Source organism: Taudactylus pleione, unplaced genomic scaffold (assembly GCF_031769625.1).
Source record: "Taudactylus pleione unplaced genomic scaffold, aTauple2 ptg000781l, whole genome shotgun sequence".
Taxonomy (NCBI): domain Eukaryota; kingdom Metazoa; phylum Chordata; class Amphibia; order Anura; family Myobatrachidae; genus Taudactylus; species Taudactylus pleione.
Window position 1 is genome coordinate 2,383,688 of NW_028285183.1, and position 15,953 is coordinate 2,399,640.

General features: G+C 38.8%; 1 protein-coding gene across 1 annotated transcript in view; it reads right to left on the reverse strand.

The window, feature by feature from the left end:
• The window catches only part of LRFN5 (leucine rich repeat and fibronectin type III domain containing 5), a 335,098-nt gene that overhangs the window by 302,726 nt on the left and 16,419 nt on the right, over nucleotides 1-15,953 (reverse strand). The window lies entirely within an intron of this gene.

The following is a 15,953-nucleotide window of genomic DNA, read 5'->3' on the forward strand; positions in this document are numbered from 1 at the left end:
AAGAGCTTACATTCTTTAAGGGAGGGGCAGACGAACCGGAGTGACACAGATGGGGTATCACTATGATAATGATTACTATGAAGCTATTATAAGTATAGAAAAATGTTAACTTCAATCTTATTTAAATATGTATTATTGAGGGTTGATTTATATGAATAAATATAATTTGTATCAAGTTGAGCTTACTATAGTTGTACTATAGTCATTTAACACGTGACAATGTTTAAATAGTCTGTCTCAAGCTCTGATCTATTATTTTGGTCAAATCACAAATAAAACACTGTATAAATTGGGTAAAATTGTGCCTGATTGTGTTTTATTGATTCCTCATATGATTGCATCTCATGAATGTACGATGCCCTAACCCCAGGCACCTCCTGACCTCTCAAGATTGGGATTGTGTATGTTTCTATGTTATTGCCTCTATCTGAGACTTTATGAGGATGGCGCATGAGATAGGGACTCTCTGCATCTCTTTATTTCATAAGTAGCTATAAAGTCCAGACTAGCAGGGAAAGCTTGGTGATAAATGGCTCTAGTGTCAGTTATTATAAATCTATACACAATGTTTGTCTTTGAAAGGAAGAAGGCTCCGTACATGGTATACAGGAAGCATTTTATGTCCATATCCTTGTTCATTAATTGATTTCATATGCAGTAAAGCTGGGATAAGATTTTAAGGGGAAATGGAAACGTGTTTATTACAAGTAAGTGAATCATTATGCAGTTTAGCCAGGGTCAGAGAAAGGCTTTCTGTGTCATTGCTGTACTTATGATATATCTGGTTCTCGCAATATCAATTCTAGTAAGACAAAGAAACTTGACGGTAACATTGTAGGTAACACCAAGCCTAAACACATTTGCACAGTAGCAAATAATATTTTGGCAGTGTTATACCTGGAAAATGTATGGTAACATTTTTAATATTGATGTACAGTATGGGCACCTCTGTATAATTCAAGCAAAAAAAATATATGCAATTTTTATAAAACTGTATACTATAAAATATATTTAATTATTAAAGTAATATATTATTAAGTGGCTTTACTACAAATGAGCAAATATACAGTATAGAATTTTCAGATTATTAATTTAAAGCAGTTACAATACAGTTTATTACAATTTTGTTTATATCTTAGATTATATTATTATTATTATTATTATTATTATTATTATTATTATTATTATTATTATTAATAATAATAATAATAATAATAATAATAATAATAATAATAATAATAATAATAATAATAATAATAATAATATTTCACTAAGAAATCATAATTATTATTATTATTATTATTATTATTATTATTATTATTATTAGTGTAATTGCTTGGCAATCTATGCCCACATAATATGTTGGAAATGGCAGTAGGTACATTTTTTAATTAATTAAATAATAGTGGAGATTTAATAAACAAAGAGCCACACATGAGGAATTTCAGTGTCAAATTGTGTGTTTGCTTATTAACCAGGGATGATGAGGAGTAGGAGTTTATGCGTGTGGCTAACTTGCTCAGACTTCCAACACATAGAAATAACCTATTAGGTGGTTAAATTGTTTACACTTACAAATTTACATACATTAAAATCAACTTCAATATTATAGTTTATTGTGCCTTTAAATATATGTATATACAGATAAGACTCAATTTTTACAATAATAATAAAACAATAAAGGACACTAGACTTCCATGGTAGGATGCTTGCTTAGTCTAAAAGTCACTGCTTGTTTCCATGGGTCATAAACGCAGTAAAAGAGTTATAGAAATCTTCAGTTTAAAAAATGATATTACCCAGGCAGATTTATTTTTGGTGTCTTTATGTAGTTGATAAAAATCCAGATCTGCTATATACATAGAATTGTATCCAAAACTAAATGTGTCTGTTGTAACTTAGGACAATGAACAACTCATCTGATCGGGACATTCTCTGATGCTGGATAACCTCTTTAAGCATTGATGTTTTCCCAGGGAGTTATGCAGTGTGGAAGGTTGTAGTACGAAAAGTCAATATTCTGCATGTCGACATTCACAAACATCAACAAGGTTAAATGTCGATATGTTCAGAATGTTGACATTTAACAAGTCACCACCATGTATGCAATTTTAGCCTAACCCTAACTTTAACCCTAACTCAAAAATTAAGCCTAACCCTAAACCTAACACTAAAAAAACAAATTTTTGTGTCAACATATTGAATGTTGACATTATAAACATCTCAAAATTTTAATGAATGTCGACATTTCAAGAATGTCAACATTTTCTTGTCAACCCTGTCTGCGTCGACATTCTGACTGTCAACATTCAGAACCTGTCAACATTCTGGTATTGACATTTTTACTGTTGACATTCTGACCAGATACTATGTTGACAACAATCAAGGAATCATGAACATCAAATTGTGACGTAACCAAAGTAACCAAATAGATTTATAGTCACACATTCACCCCTGATGTTTTTCTAGAGGCATCATGACCCTGATATCAAGGAAAATAATAACATAAAATTACAAATCTACTGTGTGTTGATTAAAAATAGATATTTATGCAGAAAATATTAAATACCGAGGTCAATGCAGTGTCATATAAAAATGCACCGTATCAGTTTTACTATCATCTCAACTAGGTCATTATTTACACTGAACCATAGCAAGCAATCGGACAGACACGTGCTGTACATTAATCATCTAACACTCCGCTAATTGCTGATTGGTAAATATGCTTCGGTTCACATTTTGCAACTATATGTAATGACAGTAAATAGGCCATTTTACTGAAACACTTATTAATTATAAATTACTGACACAATAGATTAATTTCTTATTAGTTTGACACATATTTTCTCTTTTTCAAATTAAAAAAAAATTAAACATACCATATAAATTGATATTGAAAATAAACTGATATATATATATATATATATATATATATATATATATATATAGTCTGCCCATTCAAGCCCCTTATTTGTTTAAAATATAAAGGTGTATTTCACTAGGGTAAGCACACCTATGTGATTCATTCTTCTGCCAGCCTTGACAAGATCCTTAGAATGCTCAGAGCAGCACATAGTTGGGGCAATTCAATGGTGGACGCAGATAAAGCATTGGACACCAGGGCCTGATGTTCTACATCAGAATGTGTTCTAGATACATGGGAGGTGCAGAGTGAAATTGCATGGAGATCCATGCATCTTGAATGGGTGTTTTAGTGCCATAACAGGGGGATGGCAAACAGTTGGGGGCATGTTGGTGTCAGTGACTGCATCAAAGACTCAGTTGCACTGACACCAGAGGCCATGGTCACTCGTATATTCTGCACCTGCCAAAAGTCCGATGGTGCGCCGATAGTGCGTTTTTCTTCACACATCATCAGATTTGCGCTGCAGTTGGTGAAGGTCTCAAAGGGATGCCCTTTGCCAGCAGTATTAGCATAAATATGCAGAAGCAGCTGCTACTGCAACTGCACCCATTTCTGAATCACCTCCAGTATTTAATTGAGATAAGGGTGTTGATCATGATATGTACAAAAAGTTGTAACCAAAAGGAAAAATCATAAGGAAAAATATTGCAAGCCATATTATACATATAAATTATTCCATAAATATTTAATTATAATATTTGCAAATATGAATTGCCCTATGGTAATGAATATTCTTTATTGCACTCTACTGTATATACTGTTTTACTATCGTCAGAAATTCTTAACACAGTTCTAGATTCAGATTGCCTCCATTTACTCCTAATTTCAGCCTTGTTAAAGAAATTATGGAAATGGCAAAATTGTTTGTATATTCCGCAATGATGACATTTACTTGCAGAATTACAGTGTATGCAAATAAAATTTATGTGACAGAAATATTATGCATTCTCCTTGCCGCCATGAATCCCGTCTGCTGCTTGCAGTCCATTAAAATGTAGCTTTTATCATCATAAAGTAGTTTTTAATGTAGATCTGACTCTGCATGTCTGGCTTATCTGCTGCCATCTCCCAGATATGTCTCGATTCATGGTAATACTAACTGGTCATGCTTATCTCTTCTACTAAAACGACAGTAATGTGTAATATGCTAAACTACCTCTCATGAATAGTACGCACAGAGCAATTTTATAAACGTAAATGCAGAGTCTTTTGTGAAACAAATTTGTTTCCCATTGACATGACTGACTTTGTTCTGATAGTGCCAGGTGGCCAAAAAGTTGCATATTGATTCTAATGCTGGGTACACACTTGTTGATATACTAATATGTCAAGAGAGCATTGGCACATGTGTACACGTGGTATGTCTGTGAACTACGCTGTTTACTGAAATATTCGGTCAGCCCTGCAGCACAGCCAATGCTGATATATATAAAAGATATATCGGTTGACGCGTGTGTGTACGGGCAACCCACCGACTGCCCGTACACTGGTTACAGGGACTGCTGACACTGACACATCACAATTGGGCAGGCAAATTTAAATGCCTGCCCAGTTGTGATGTCTGGCCCGACATAACTAATGGCCAATTGGTAAGTGTGTATAGCTTACCTCATTGGCTGATCGGTAGACATGACAGGCTGTCAGTGGCTCTGTCTTTAAAGTATGTACCTAGCTTAAGAGTTGTCCTTCAAGCAAAACCATCAATGCTAGGTGGAGTTGTTGCACTACAATTAATTACCATATATCTCTAAAAACAAGACATGCTCCCAAACACCAGCTGTTGTTATTTGTTTTAGCAAAATAAAATACTCAAAGCCCCATGTGAAAAGTATAAACATACTATAACATGTCAGGTTGGCTCTGCAGTACAGTTGATACATATAAAAGATACAGTATACAGTATATCGGGGCATCTGCATGTGTATTCGGGTGACTCGCTGACCGCCAATACACTGGCTGCAGAGACCACCAACACTGACATCACAACTAGGCGGGCAAATTTAAATGTCTGTCCGGTTGTGATGTCAGCCCAGACATATTGAGCAGCCAATTGGTAAGTGTTTGTATAACTTACCAAATGACCACTCTAATGGAAGGTCTTCTCAGTGTTTACCCAGCATAAAACTGGTTTAACGAAAGCCAACCCTAAGCATAGGCATTCTAGGCAAATGCCTAGGGCATCTAGAATGCCATAGGAGTATCCTGTGGCTCAGCAGCTGTGGCATAGTGATGGCGCCGGCCGGGCATGGGTACGGTGCCAACCGGGCATTGGTGACTACCTGTTACCCATCGCTACCACAATTGGAGTTCAGCTCTGATCGGGCAGTGGTCAAAATAAGCTTCTGGACATGTGCTCATTACATGTAAAATGGACTCAGGAGGGCATGCTGCTCATGCTCAGCTGCTGCCACTCCTCCCATGGGCCTTCTCTGCCTCTATCACTTGCCGCTGCCCAGCGCCTACCAAGTACAGAAGCAGGGGTGGTCCCAGGAGCTGGAAAATTGGTCGCAACTGCCTCCATGACCTGGCTGAAGAGAAAAGAAGACTGACGAGAGTGAGTCTGTCTAAATAAATAAGTTAGCTGAGCTCTCAACTGTGAGAGGGCATGGGGCAGAGAGGTGTTGATGGATCTCACTGAGAGGTGCTGGCTGCTTGAGCACTGACTGTGCTGGATGAGGTGCTGGTTGATGCCAAGGGTGCTGTGCTGGATGAGGCCAGGGGTGCTGTGCTTGGAGAGGGGTGCTGTGCTGGGTAAGGGGGACTGGATGAGGCCAGGGGTGCTATGCAGGGAGACAGGTGCTGTATGAGACTAGGGTTGCCCTGCTGGATGAGGGGTGCTGTGCTGGGAAATGAATGCTGGATGAGGCCAGGGGTGCTGTGCTGGGAGAGGGGTGCTGGATGAGGCCAGGAGTACTGTGCTTGATGAGAGTTCCTGGAAGATGGCTGCTGTTCTGGGAAAGTGGTGCCAGTTGAGGCCATGTGTGCTGTGTTGAGAGAGGAGTGCAGGCTAATGCCAGGGGTGCTGTGCTGGATGAGGGGTGTTGTGCTGGGAAATGGGTGCTGATGAGGCCAGGGATTCAGAAGCTTCAGCTACGACAGACTGGCCAAAGGGACAACAATCGCAACCAATGATCACAATTGTTCCAATGGTGATCCCAGGCTGCAACCTCAGTCACAGCGCTGGGATAACGTAGATGCAGCAAGGAGATGTCTGTTTCCTAAAGACACCTCCTGCCTCATTTGTATTTGAGATGGACAGAATTGCACAACCTCTTGTGTATGGCTCTTCAATTCCGTCCAACTGTGAGTCAGGCCTCAAGTCATTTCTTGGATTAAACTTTTATCTGCAGAATAATTAAAACAATGAATTACATTCATACTTACATCAGTATTACAATGACTGCCATGATACTAAAAGCGAGTAGAATTGTACAGTATATACAGTATTAATATTGTGATTCTCCAGGTTTGTTCCATGTTAAAAAAAAAACAGTGATGCCTATTTATTTAATCCACGTTGATGTTATAGGGCTATATACCTTCAGATACATAGAAATAATCTAACAACCATTCCAAGCAAAGATATTCCATTTCATCCCTGCTTATGACAACTATCTTTTAGGTTTAGTTTGATGCAAACTGTGTGGTATATTAGAAGAAATCAAGAACAGAACTTTAATTAGAAGTGTTGTACTACATTCGTACTACTGGGTTAATAGATGAGTGGAAGTAAAAATTTTAAAAAAAATGAACACAACACCATAGAAAAGATTTGCCTTCTGAAAGAGTGTGTAAAGTATATGGATGAGTAGGATGCATTATAAGATCAGTTCCCATATACAGTATTCTGGTTCTCCCAGCATATTCCTAGCCTTTGACGTTGGGCATCTTTCATTTCGAAGCCTATTTTCTCCATGTGCACATGACATAACTTTTTGAATACTGTTGTTTATAGTGGAACCTAAAATAGTGTTACAGGTTGAGTCTCCCATATCCAAAATGCTTGGGACCTGGGGTATTTTGGATATCGGAATATTCCGTATTTTGGAATATTTGCATAACATAATGAAATATCTTGGGAATGGGACCCAAATCTAAACACAGAATGCATTTATGTGTTATATACACCTTATACACACAGCCTTCAGGTAATTTTATACTATAATTTTAATAATTTTGTGCATCAGAAAAAGTTTGTGTACATACATGAAATTCATTTAAGTTTCATATACACCTTATACACACAGCCTGAAGGTTATTTTATACTATATTTTTAATAATTTGTGCTTTAAACAAAGCTTGTGTACATTGAACCATCAGAAAACAATGGTTTCACTTTCTCAGTCATGCTAAAAATATTCCGTATTTCGGAATATTTGGATATGGGAGACTCAACCTGTATTTCATTCCTCACCTTAATTAGAATAATTATATTAGTGTAACATATTGTATACTAGAAAATAAAATTACTGTTTCTTTAAATACAATATATTTTTAATAAAATGTAGAGACACTCATTTGGCCCTGATAAAATGATACAAGCTTTGCAAATAGATTCCCTATATTTTATGTTTGTTTTTTTTTCATGTTGAGTGACAGCTGCCTTAACTTGCAACCATTGTGTAGAAAAATACAGTAGATGAATATATCAGTCTCTCTTTCGGATCCAAAAGGAAATTTGAGAATATGTTTATAAAACTAAGATATAGGGGTAAATGTAAGAGCCTGTGACTTGCAGGCATTGGCGAGTTCTCGCTGAGTCTGCACTGTGGCCTGTGGCCCTGATTCAGAGCCGGACGCTCTGACAGAGCGCTCGCTCTGAATCAGGGCCATCCCTCTTACTTTTTGGAGCGGCCTCCTGGCCGCTCGCATAGCTTTGGGTAACCACCCACAGCTATAGCGAGCGGCCAAAATGATGGTTGCGATGGTCAAGACCATCATTACCATCGGGCTTGCGACGAGACCCTTGCGATAGGGTCTCACTTATCAGACCCAAAAGCACTCCCACTGACATCACTAGTGATGTCATTGGGGCCGGCCCCAGATGGTAGGCATTTCCATGGGAATGTCTCCGTCTGGGCAGCCACGCCCCTGGCACACCCACCAAAGGGGGCGTGCTGTTACTCAACATCTTCAGCAAGCCCCTTTTGGTGCGAGACCCATAATGACGGCTTGGCCGGCATTATTCGGGTCTCGCGCACGCGCACGACGGAGCCGCCTCCATCGTGCGCATGCGCACTTGGGCAACATTGACCCGCTTGCGAGTGCTCTGCGCTCGCGAGCGGGTCTGAATCAGGCCCAATGTTTTAAAGGCTATTACATTAACCCCATACAGTGGAGAACTTGAGAAGGACACAGTATGCTGATAGTTCTGTGAGCTACTTGGGACAGGAGGGTTAATTATATATGGAATATGTATTGAGCAGAAACAATAGCTTCATAAAAATTGTGATTTTTTGAAATGCAGATAAATGTCATTTTCAGTGGCGGCTCTAGAGGAAGGGCTGCAGCACGGTTCAAAATTCAAATAGGGGAGCCACACCAACTGCCAGTGAGTTCTGGCTGGCGATGTTTGGCAGCATTTGGGGTGGCAGTTGGTGTGGTTCCCCTCTTTGAATTTTGGACTGTGCTGCAGCCCCACCTCTGGAGCCACCACTGGTCATTTTAAGGTTTTTTTATAGTATATTGTTAATAGCAGATAATTGTAAAAAGTTTGTGTAAGATAAATATACTAAATATTACATTGTATATTTGTATTTATATGTTCATGCTTATGATATCTGAATAATATACATACAGTATATGAATGAGAAAAACAAAGCTTTTCATTTGAGAATTTGTTAGGGTAGAATTGTTCTCGCTTCTGTGAAAGTCCTGTATTTGTCCTTAAACTGCATTAAGATCAATACACTTCACTATTTTAAGCCAAGTAACTACATTTTTTTTTTAAATGTTTGGGGAAAGAAGAGTAAATGACTAAGGAAATATCCTATATAAATATATAATTCATGGTCAACACTCATTTGACTACAGTATTCTAAGCCTGAGAAAGGTGGTGCTATTTTGATGTCTACTTTCCTACTAGTGAGCACAAAATATACAGTAATTGCCTTTCTAAAGACTTGAAACCCACTAGTTGCTTAATAGACAAATACATCTCATGCATACCATAGTAAGATGTTGGTTCAGAAAAATACCGCTATCTAATCACTAAAAACCAATAATAGAACTGACACACTTTATGATCAAGATTCATGGGGCCTGACCAAGATTTATTTGGCCTAACCTCTATTTATAAGACTTGATCAATATTCCTGGTCCTGCCAGATGTTGATGATGCTTGACCAATATTTATGGAGCCTGACCAATATTCATGATCCCTGACTAATATTTATGGAGCTTGACCAATATTCATGAGTCATGACCAATTTTCATGGGGCTTGGCCAATATTAATGGACCTGACCAATATTCATTGGTTCTGACCAAAGTTGAAACATTTGAGTTTGCGTACAAGTCTGAATTAGGTCCTAAGACCATTGAGGATATTGGTTTAAGCCAAACTCACCCCAGTGTTAGAATTTACTAATAAAAGTGGGACAACCATAGATGACATTCATGACAAACTCTATTTTTATTCCATTTTCAATCACTGTTACCTAGGTATTATTTAATTATTAAATACATTTGATCCAATCAGCTACCTATAAGCTATATATGCCTCACAAATCAATCATTGACAATTAATAAAAGGATGCAAAGAATAATAAAACAAAAGTTAAACACGTTTTATCTGGTCTGATTATGAGTGTATAAAACCCTTTTGGTCATTAAACATTTAAAATGATGGGTTCATGTTTGTGTCTGCGTCTGCTTACTAAGTGACATGAAAGAGCTATACATAGTAATTCATCAGTAACCACTATACAGAATTTAAATTTTATACAGTCATTATTCAATTTAGCTGATGGTTTCCTGGAGACTCTCTGTCCTTCTAGTTTTCATGGCCATGAAATCATTTATGTATCCTATACAGACGCAAGAAAGAATATCTTTTTATAGTACTTATGTGCCTCACATTTTTAAGAAACATTAATGACCACCCCTTGTTCAGCTATCACTGACATATCACCCATTATTGTTTTCTAACCAAAACTTTCAATTCACGGAATCCTTGCTGCAACAAGCCTCCTACTGCAGATGATAACCGTTATTTAGATTTTGCCAGGGTCACTAGACATGTAGAGGTCAACATCTTTCATCAAATCAAAATAACTACGTCATCCACACAAGTAATGCATTACTTCATATTATCATCATATAACTGTAGGCTTTAAAATTGTCAGGGACATAGGCTAATTATGCGACTATTGTGCAATTTCTCCATATTTCAAATATAAATTTATCAAAATGTAACTTCATTACTTTTGTCTTTCTATGCCGGTTTTTACAAGAATATGACAAAATAAAACCGGTTTACTGACTGCTACAAATATAGTACATCAGCCATCCAGCCATTCTACACTCATGTGTGGCTTATAATTATAATAAATGTGTATTGCAGATTAAAAGGACATTAGAACTGCCGAAGGATCATTAACTAACACTGCAACAAATTCACTAAACCATAGCAACAAATCATTTGCAGATTCGTTACTGTGGTTCAATAAACATTTTGGGCCAGATATAATAGGGTGAGAGTTTAGAAAATGTGAGAGTTTAGCATTAAACTCTCACATTTTTAAAACTCGCCCAATGTCATAGAGTCCGAGAACATGTGATAGAGTTAACATTAATTTCTGTATGTCTGGCTGCCATCTTGTATTATCAGCAGCCATCTTGTACCATTTTGTGCTAAATGTTATTCATAAACCTATTTCATTGTCAAATGAAAAAGATATTTATGCAGAATCACAGCGCACAATAAGTCTTAAGCAGCAGATTGAACTAAAACAATGATTCACCAAATCAAAAACATACAGTACATATAATAAAAAGGTTCAGTATATAATCATGCACCAGACTTAAATCCAAACATGAGAGAAAAAAAAAAACTTTTAGAGATCTGAGTCCAAACGGTTTGGTCTCACCCACAAATTTGCGAGAGATGTGATGTATTTCCCCCTATAAATTCCAATATCATAGGGAAAAACAAGGGGAAAGAGATAAACAATATTGTATCAGTTTCCAAGAGGTATTGCAAAGATAACACCTCAGTGTTAAAAGGCCGAAATGGAGTGTTCCAGACTGAAGCTTCTTTCCATAGTAAAAGAGCCCGGGTGCACTTGGAGTTGGAAATTATACACCCTCTGTGTGTAATATGATTGGTTGCTATTGGCCAACTTCTTCATTTTATCTCTCTCAAAACTTTGATACATCTCCTGGCCCCTTGTAACCCACTTATGTCATGTGACTCATTTTAATGGAATAATGTCTGCTTGTGCTACTGTATGTTATTAGTTAACAGGGGCACCAAGAGGGGGGGCAGGCACTAATTATCCAGTCCCGGGCTTGATGTAGGGACCCGGAGGAGGTCCAGGTCCGCTGCCCACCTCCCCCTCTCCCTTACCTGTCATGTTGCTGTGTGGTGGGCTGCAGTGGGACCAGAGAGGTTGCCACTGATCAGCAGCAGCAGCATTCTTCTCTGGCAGTGTAGGGGGGAAAGGGTGGGAGTGATCACATTGATCGTGCCCCCCTCGTATTTGCACCTGGCTGAGCTTTTACCTATTTTCTTTAAGGAGGTGTGGCCATGCAAACTTCCATTAGGCCACGCACCCCAAAAATAACCAGGGCCTGGCAATCTTTACTATGGCCCTGTTAGTTAATCAATGTAAAATATTATAATAGAGTTCGTTGCTTTTAAAACACAATGGGTCTGATTCAGAGTCCCGCGCTATGCTGATAATCGTGCAAACGTCCAATGTTTTTTCTTCTGCGCATGCTTTGGAGTGGCACAGCGCATGCATCCCAATTGTTACCTCATGAGATGCAGAACAGATTTGGATGCAGGGCCTGTGGATTTTAGTGGGCGTTCATGGAAGGTAACAGGGGGCTGGCTAAGCAGGCACAGGAGTGCCACAGGCGGTCATTCTCAGATGGATAAATTGCACCTGTCATGGGGCTGGTGCAAGATTCGATAATACAACCCATGGTGTAGCAAAAGATGCACCAAGATGGAAATGCACCATTGCAAGATGCAGATAGTGGGCATCTCAGTATTAAGAAAATAGGCACAGCCTTAGCATAAGATGCAGGCGGATTTGCTGCAATAGGCACATCCTCAGTATCGTCTGCATGCCACATCGAATCATGCCCAATGCACTGGATGTACATTTGGTAAAGAGTGGGAATGGACAAGAGGGTTCATATGAGTTAAGTAAAATCTTCCTTATAAACCAGAATGGGATGTAATTTAAATCCCGGCTGTCGAGGATGCCAGCGCTCACAATGGTGGCACCGGAAATCCCAACACCAGTCAGAATCCTGGTACCAGCATCCCGATGGTAAGTAATGGGGCTTGGGGGAGAGTGGAGAGTTAGGGTTGGGCACTAGGAGGAGAGTTAGGTTTAGGCATAGGGGGGAGGGTTAGGTTTAGGCTGTGGGGAGGGAGGTTTAGGTGTAAGGGTAGGGTTAGGATACTTACCGACATGTGTCAGTATCCTAACCCTGTCAGGATGCCAGTGTCGGGATTCTGACTGTTGGGATCCTGAACGTCGGCATACCGCACCCAACCCACAAGAGCAATACTGTGTACTTCTGTGAGTTAAGTTTTGACTATTATTACTTAACAATATTTTGTTGTCCCTTGTGAGAAACATGTACCGTACATTCAACTATCGTCAATTACAAGTATGCCGCAGGGTTATACAGTAATTCAGCATTTTAGATTAGAAGATACTTTATTGCAAGATTTCTGTATATATTACAAATAAGGAGCGCTTGTACATAAATGTGTATATATAAAACGCAATACCTATGGGAAAAAAAGGGTTAATAGAGATGTTTAAAGCCCTTTCTGATATTTAGGGAAGTCCGTAGACAAACATTTAAAACGCAATACCATCATTTTTTTAAAGAAATTACACTTAATTATTAAATTAGTGTTTTTAATTGAATCAATTGAGTTTCTAAATAAAATGGAGCATACAGGAAAGGGACGCTATCCTTGAAAGAGGGCCAGGAGCCTGAAACGTGTTGGTTTTAGCGCACATCTGAGATACAGTGATGTCATAATACTGCATCGCTGCAGCATAGCGCCATTTACACGGACGAAGAAGACAATCACCTCTTGCAGGGTACCAGCTGGACAGAGCGGAAGCCACCAAAGGTAAGCAGCAATAGGGAGAGACAGTTAGCTATATATGTCTGACTCCACGATCAAACCGCACCGCATGGCATTTAATTGGAACCCTTGAGTTTTCTACAGACTTCCCTAAATATCAAAAAGGGCTTTAAACATCTCTATTAACCCTTTTTTTTCCCATAGGTATTGCGTTTTATATATACACATTTATGTACAAGCGCTCCTTATTTGTAATATATCGATATAATTTTTATTAGGAGCTGCTCTAAAGTAACATCCATAGCGCAGAAAATATTTCTTGTTAATAAGATTTCTGTATATATGATTTTTTAGCTGCTCATTTTCTTTCCTTTAAACAACTTTGCCATAATTACCTATTTCCAAATCTGCCAGGATCATATGGCCGCATTCAGTGGTTAAAACGTAAAGCACCTACACATATTGCCGATGATACATACAACAACAGTAATTGATATTTTGTATGCTAATGATAGACATTTCGAAGTATTGTCAGGAAAGCAGCTCTTGAGGCTGGAACAATGTCTGTGTGTCATGCTGTGTATATCACAGTATCCCAGCTGCAGTTTAAGAAACTCATATTAAGGACAACCTAATTAATTTTTCACTTCTTCTGTATTTAGAATTATTTTCTGACAATTCTAAAAAGCATGTTGGGGCTTATTTAAAATTGGACATACTTTCATTTTTCATTTGTGTAGATACACATTTTCATACTCAGGAGTCAGGCTAAAAAAATTGTTTGAGTCCGTCTGTATGTACTGTAGTTGTTTGTGTTTGATGTCGACATGCATCTACTTGTGCCTGGAGAGGCAGAATGGTAGCTCGTGTCCAGGCAAATCTAGGATGAGAACAGTAAGATCGTACATATAAAGCAAACACAATGACACATGGACAATGTTCAAATAGAAGGGTCATGCAGTGATACATAATGATGGCAATGGTCGATGATTGATCAGCCATTATCTTTCTTCAAGTACTCTTAAGACACTACTGTATTCTCTCTTATAATATATAACACTTCTTAACATTATTATATTGTGCACAAGTAGGGTAATACAACTTTAGAATTTGATACTACTGTATCAATGTGAAGCTGCATTACTATACTACAATGTGGTTTAGTAGTAGTGGCAGCCCCAGAGGTGGGACTACAGTGCAGTCCAAATTTCAAATAGGGACACCACACAAACTGCCACCCCAAATGCTGCCAAACATCACCGGCCAGGACTCACTGGCAGTTGGTGTGGCTCCCCTATTTGAATTTTGGACTGCACTTCAGCCCCATCTTTGGAGCTGCCAGTGCTTAGTAGGCTTACACACCTGTAATGTGCTCTGCACAAATGCAACTGTTATGAAGCTGGCTGGATGTATGCATATACATATAAGCACATTGTTTCCCATGTGTCTATGTTAAGAGCACAAATGCATCCACCTCTGAATGAGCCCCATTGTTTCAATGTGCATTTGACTACAGTCAGAGCACATTATTGAACCTTACCTTTGTCTCCTTGTTCATTCTCAACAGTTTCAAATTGAATGGAAATAGCAATATCCAGTTAGTTGGCTTATCAAATTATTCAAAACAGCATATAAAATGGCAGCATGAGTAGGCTCATCTTATTGGAGGCAATGACCTGGCCAAATGTGTAATTATGTTGATGAAGTCAGGACTGCATGTGGCAGACAGTGCCCCTGAGAATTACCTGGACCTGTGAAAGGGGCCTGGTTGAGACCCAGGTCTCCCTGTAACACTTCTTACTTTTTAGCAGCAGCAGCTTCTCTCCCCAGCCCAGAATACATTGCTGTGTGCTGGGTTGTGGAGAGTCCAGGGTCTGACTGCTGTGGGAGAGGGGAGAGCAATCACACTGATGGCTTAGGGGTATTAAGCATCCCCCTGTTGGGCAAGCACCGCTGTGCATATTTTTTTTATTGTTTTTTGTATGGGTCATGGCCACACCTCTACTATTTGGCCACACCCTCTCCAGTACCTGGGTCTATTCCCTCACTCTACAGACCTGGTGGCATGGATGTGAGGAGGAGAATGGAGGCAGCAGGAAGCCACAGACTTAGAGTTATATAAAGGAAGGAGCAGGGTGCCATGCAGCACACAGTAGTAATATGATACTCCTGTCATAATGTTTCAAGAAGATTGTAGTGTCAAATGCCTTTTTTTGAAGAGCAAACAAAACATAGCCAACTTGTCTACTATAGTAAATACTTTAGCTGCTGTGCTTATAATAATATATTTTTTGGCTATCATATGGTAAAATATTTTCAAAGAAAATTGTTTTAACCAATTATCTTTCGAATATAAAGAAAACTGTTTTTACAAACTACTCCATTTGTCTGTAGCATAACTATAGTAGTTTGGGCTGCTACAGGGCACAGAAGAGAGAAGGCCCCTTATTGCTGACGACCCCTCCCCTTCAGAGACCCTGTATCACTCAATACCAGCACAAAGGTTGCATTTGATGGATGGCACATGACAGGACTTGTCCAGCTCTCTTCTCTCTTCAGAGCATAGCGGAGGGACCCAGGGTGGACAGCAAGATCCTCACCCTGATCTTAGGTAATGGTGATGCACTATTTTGCCCCTGGCCTTTGCCCTATAAAGTTCATGAAGTTTCCTCTGTACAGATAGAGAAGCACATCTGGGTTTGTTTTGGAAATGCCTCAGAGGCTATAATCTTCAGTAGTGTAAGAGT